The following is a 6438-nucleotide window of genomic DNA, read 5'->3' on the forward strand; positions in this document are numbered from 1 at the left end:
ATCTTGGGTCAGTGACAGTAAATGACACTAACGCGTTTGTGTTAATTATAGCCCTGACACACACACAACCGGACCTAAATTGTGCTTGACAGCAGAGCATAGCTGTGAGACATCAGAAAGACAGCTCCATGAACAAACAGTTTTAGCTTCTAACATGCAGATGACCAGGATTAAAACTATTCTCAGGTGAATTTCTTTGTAACTCTTTACATTGTCACTGAGCCGTCTAAAGTACACTTGGTTCTTATTGTCAAAGGAAGAGTTCCCATGCACACCCTATGACAATCAAGTACACACACACACACACACACACACACACACACACACACACACACACACAGACACACACACACACACACACACACACACAGACACACACACACACACACACACAGACACACACACACACACACAGACACACACACACAGACACACACACACACACACAGACACACACACACAGACACACACACACAGACACACACACACACACACACACACACACACACACACACACACACACACACAGACACACTCTCTCTCCTCTCTGTCTCTTTCTCTCTCACACACACACACACACACACGCACACGTAAACAGACACACACACACACCCAAGAACAGTATTTTATTGACAGGTTTATATCTTGCCTGCCAGAGCCTGCATTGTCTTTTATTGCGTTTTTCCGTATGTGCCGCGCCAAAACACCACTCGGTCTGATATACGATTGAACTGGATCTTCTGAAAATGAGTATCATGATTTATATCTTTGTACTGTGGGTCTATGGTATGTGTGGTAGATTACAGCTTGAATAATGGCATTGTCAAATAATTGGGGGAGAATGATGATGTTGTTGCAGTGAGACTGAATAAATATAACGGGGAAAAGACAACACTCTTTTGAGGGACGTCATAAATACTGGAATCGAGGCCGGAAATGTGTTTTTTAAATCCAAACTCTTCATCAACTATTGGACCTTATGTCAAGACTCCAACTGTTCTAGAGGTAACGCAGTGTACTATATCAAACCCCCAACTCTTGACTTCTCCAGAATTCCATTTCTGGACTGGTAATAGTCGGTCTCCTTTGATTGCTAGTTTGGCTGCAGTACTATGTCGTTGGACAGGTCTGTTCAGAACCGGCCATGACTTTGATTGACACAACCTGTACACACACACATACACAAGCACACAAACACACCCACAAACACATACAAGCACACACACACATACACAAAACACCCCCCCCCCCCCACACACACACACACACACAACCATCAGTTAATGGACAGCTCCATCTAGGCAAGTACAGACAGGCAGCTGCCGTCCGGTAAAAGATGGGTCTCTTTTATCTTGGTTAAGTATATGATGAACGAGTGTGGAATGACCACCCACTGCTGTCTACTCCAGCACTCTACTGTGCTCACCTACTGTCCTCATTTACTGTCCTCACCTACTGTCCTCACTTACTGTCCTCATCTACTGTGCTCACCTACTGTCCTCACCTACTGTCCTCATTTACTGTCCTCACCTACTGTCCTCATCTAATGTGTTCATCTAATGTGCTCACCTACTGTCCTCATCTACTGTGCTCATCTAATGTGCTCACCTACTGTCCTCATCTACTGTGCTCATCTAATGTGCTCACCTACTGTCCTCACCTACTGTCCTCACCTACTGTCCTCATTTACTGTCCTCACCTACTGTGCTCATCTACTGTGCTCATGTTAGATCAGTTATTGACTACATTTTTATGGTCCATCTTCCTGGCCAAGTGATGTATTTTCACTTGTTTATTTTTTGTTACCAGGCTCAAACAAAAAACACCAGTTGCCACCCACCCTACCTTTTCATTTCTAGAATCTCCCTACAATTCAGTTGTTTATGTGTTGTTTGGCTGTCGTTCGGTCTGTGGCTTGACGCTGTCGTAAGGTCCGAGTCATCGCATCCTCACCACATCTCTTTTTATATTTTCTCATCATCTCTCCATCTTGATCTTTCTTCCCACTTGCCTGAGTACTGCAGCCGTTCAGTTTCCTTGTCCCTGTCTCTATCTTCTCAGTTTATCTGTTTATTTTCATGTATTCATGTATAAACAGCAAATGTCCCTGTACTTACTGTAAGTCGCTCTGGATAAGATCATCTGCTAAATTACATTTACATTTACATTTAGTCATTTAGCAGACGCTCTTATCCAGAGCGACTTACAGTAAGTACAGGGACATTCCCCCCGAGGCAAGTAGGGTGAAGTGCCTTGCCCAAGGACACAACATCATGTGGCACGGCGGGGAATCGATCCGGCAACCTTCTGATTACTAGCCCAACCCCCTCACCGCTCAGCCATCTGACTCCCCTCCAATAAGTCTCCCTAAATGACTACATGTAAATGTTTGGAGGGGGCGTGTCTATCTGGCCGCTTCCTAACCCTCTGTTCATGCTAGTTCCTGTACTGCTCATATGTCACTTTGTGTCATGGTTGATCCTCCGCCTCCACACACCCACACACACACACACACACACCTGTGACGTATCCGGCTCATCATCCTGTACAAACTCTCCGGAGCGTAGAGCCGTCATGACCTTCCCTGGTTGAAACAACAGAAGGAAGTTAGGAGAACATTTTCACACTGCCCACATCCTGTCAGGAGAATTTTACCATGACGAGTAACAGGTAACTGCCAACCTTGACATGTAACTGCCAACCTTCTGATTAATAGACAGGTATACTGGTTGCTGTGAACGCTGACTCATATCTCTCTGTCACGTAGGAATACTCATACACGTACACGCACACAGACACACAAGTATGTCTCTTAACCTTGTTTTGAACTTTAGGGCCCTTTTGGATGTTTTCCCTTTCATCTCCCATGACAACAGATCAGGAAGGCAGGTTACAGATGAACAAGTGCACCGTGTAAAATTCACAGCCCATTCCTAAATCGCTGCCCCTCATCGCAGCATGCCAAAACACTCATCATAGAAGGAAATTTACGTACAAAGAACGTTGCTTTAACACGCCATATAATCTTTATTTTATGCTTTTAAATACATTTATTCGGGTCTCATCGGACATTCTTTAGATTCCCACAATTTTTTTATAGTTTGTGTCAAATTTGGTAACTTCTGCACCTTTTTATTCTCTAGGTTGTCATCTTTCTGTTCTCTTATTTTTTTTCTTGGTGTAGACTCATAGGCAGTCCCTCACTGGTCATCTCAGAGAAAGATCTTGGATTGTCCGTGAAAATCCCCGGAAAGTAAGTTAATATTCCCATGTAATATTCCCATCCCCGAACTGTGTAAAACATACTGCTTCCATCAGTGTTCTCTGGAAAGCCTTCCTGTCTCTGTTCTACTCCTTCATCCTGGCTTCTATTCCCCCGATTCTCCTTTCCTCTCTCCATCTCATCTGTCATTCCCTGGTCTCCACTATGTGACACACACACACACAGACACACACACACACATACACACACACAGAGAGAGACACACACATACACACAGAGACACACACACACATACAGGGAGAGAGACACACACACAGACACACACGCAGAGAGACACACACACAGTGACGCTCATAGCACACACACGCAGGCAGACACACACAGAAACACACACAGAAACACACACAGAAAGACACACACAGACGCACACAGTAACACGCAAAGCACAGACAACCACACACACACACAGACACACACAGTAAAGCACAGACAACCACAACCACACACACACATACACACACACAGTAAAGCACAGACAATGCCTTTTACAAGATATGGACTTTGCCTCCTCCTCCTCCTCCTCCAGTTAGATAAGGGTTTAGTCACCCCGTAAATATTCACACCTCAGCCCTGAGGAAGGGTGGGATTAGTCCTAGACCCTCCGCTGGACTCACAGAACCGAGGACCGAGCATGTATCCAACACACACACACATACACACACACACACACCACTGACAAGCTGAAAATCATATAATGGGATATCTTAATTTCAGTGCTACCACTGAGACCTGAGACCCCAAACACAGCAGGAAACATGACTTCTCTCCCTGAACTGAACCTGAGAGAAAAAAAAACATTAAAAAGCCAAAACGGGTCGAGCCAGAAAGCGTCTCCCTGGATGATTTTCTGCTCTCGGCACTGGTGTGCTGATAAGCACGTCCCAAAAACATGATTAGAAAGATGGAGAGAGGGAGCAGAGTGCAGGGCAGGGGAGCTTGCCAAAAGGAGGGCTTCTCTCAGCAGGCTGTAACTCACAACCTCTGGAGGCTCCACACACACACATGTTAAAACACACACACACACACACATGTTAAAACCTCACGGACACGCACACACACACACACACACACACATGTTAAAACCTCACGGACACACACACACATGTTAAAACACACACACGTGTTAAAACCTCCAGAAAAGAATCTACCTCACGGACACACACACGTGCATAGCTACACACACACACACACACACACACTGATTAACATGTGGTAACCGTGCCTCTCATAACTTCTTGACCATCTCATTTCATTTCATACAGTAGGTGTCCTGGATGCTAACTTGGTCCCTTCCCAAGATAGAGACCCCTCGAAGCCACAGGTGGGTGTACGACAACCTTAAAAAGTTCCGGACACCGTTCAACAACAGTAAAGTGGAAAAACAGCCACTCAAAAAAACTTTTGAGTGAATACTTTCCATAAAGATTTGCATTTAGCTGAGAACGGTGACACAAAGCTGAAGAAAAACCCTGGAGGAAACTCCTCAAGTCAGTCTCCTTCCCTCTCTGTGACTTCCTGTCTTCTAAAAGCCATCAACGTTTTTCTCTCTCCTCTCTCTCCTGTCTTTCTCCCCTCTCTCTCTCCTCTTTCTCCTCTCTCCTCTCCCCTATCGCTCTTGTCCTCTCTCTCTCCTCTCTCTCCTCTCTCCTCTCCCCTATCGCTCTTGTCCTCTCTCTCTCCTCTCTCCTCTCCCCTATCGCTCTTGTCCTCTCTCTCTCCTCTCTCCTCTCCCCTATCGCTCATGTCCTCTCTCTCTCCTATCTCCTCTCTCCTCTCCCCTATCGCTCTTGTCCTCTCTCTCCCCTCTCTCTCCTCTCTCCTCTCCCCTATCGATCTTGTCCTCTCTCTCTCTTCTCTCCTCTCTCCTCTCCCCTATCGCTCTTGTCCTCTCTCTCTCCTCTCTCCTCTCTCCTCTCTCTCGATGTTTCGGCTCTCGAGGGGCTTTGACTATTTCCCTTTTTTCTCTGTTTGGTTTGCAGCCTGCGAGGGAACGTTGCGAATTGCTGTCATCACACGGCAACCACAGACACATGTAACCAAGCCCTCCGAACAATCACAGCGAAACCAACACTGCCTCGACTGTTCTCCCCTGGTAGCTTTCACTGGGAATCTCTCTCCCCTGTCCTCCCCTGGTAGCTTTCACTGGGAATCTCTCTCCCCTGTCCTCCTCTCTATTCTCGGGTTGTTTCTATTTCCGGCCTTAACACGCTTCCCCTCCTTTCCGTCTCTGGGGGGTCGTCCGCAAAGGAGATTTTAGACTTATCCTTTCTCCCTCTCTGTCTTCTTCTATCCCTTCCTCCCCTCCTTTTAGTGGGGAGCTCAGATCTGGCGAATGGCCACGTGGGCTTTAATGCATTCCTTCCTGGTGTTATTTTAGTGTCACTCTGTGTCTTGGGTTCAATTAGCTCTATGTGTTGTTTCTCCATGCCAAGAGCAGCCTGCCAAGAAAGCTCACTCCCCTCCAGTGGACAAACTAATAGCATGTGGGAAATGTTCCTGCTAATCCTTATTATCTCACACGGGCCCCATCGCGGGCTCTGCTGCATGCTAGATGCTCTGCCTGAAAACGCTGTTCATCCTTCAGAAACAGACAACTAAAAACGGCTGGTTACAATAAAACACCCCCTCTTCCTCCTCCACATCCCTCCCCCCTTCTTCTTCCTCCACATCCCTCCCCCCTTCTTCTTCCTCCACATCCCTCCCCCCTTCTTCTTCCTCCACATCCCTCCCCCCTTCTTCTTCCTCCACATCCCTTTCCCCCTTCTTCTTCCTCCACATCCCCCTCTTCCTCCTCCACATCCCTTTCCCCCTTCTTCCTCCTCCACATCCCTTTCCCCCCTCTTCCTCCTCCACATGCCTTTCCCCCTCCTCCTCTCTCTTTCCTGAATGAATACTGCCTTTGAACAAGACCTAGCCATGGGTTTCTGCTTTATGCTGGGATTAGAGGTTTGCCAAACTGGTTGTGGCTGCAATTGTGAGGGGATGCGCCCGCGGTCTTCTCAGGGTACCCACTGACCAACCGGAGGTAAGCTAAGGACAGACGAACTTGCGGAGAGATTCTGAAGACCGTCGCTTCCTGACGATCTTGTTGTTGTCCTTGAGTACATTGAAATGCATTTAAAAAATCAACCAAAAGCTGAGCCGGGGTTGGACAG

The 6438-nt window shown here is 46.9% G+C and overlaps 1 long non-coding RNA gene across 1 annotated transcript; it reads left to right on the top strand.

Annotated features, from left to right (window-relative positions):
* The first annotated feature begins 2337 nt into the window (after window positions 1-2337).
* LOC124488306 lies at window positions 2338-5969 on the top strand. The gene is made up of 3 exons (XR_006958624.1): window positions 2338-3253; window positions 4546-4604; window positions 5263-5969. It is a non-coding gene; the product is annotated as an uncharacterized LOC124488306 (long non-coding RNA).
* The last annotated feature ends 469 nt before the right edge of the window (window positions 5970-6438 follow it).

The sequence above is a fragment of the Hypomesus transpacificus genome, unplaced genomic scaffold, assembly GCF_021917145.1.
Source record: "Hypomesus transpacificus isolate Combined female unplaced genomic scaffold, fHypTra1 scaffold_132, whole genome shotgun sequence".
Classification (NCBI taxonomy): domain Eukaryota; kingdom Metazoa; phylum Chordata; class Actinopteri; order Osmeriformes; family Osmeridae; genus Hypomesus; species Hypomesus transpacificus.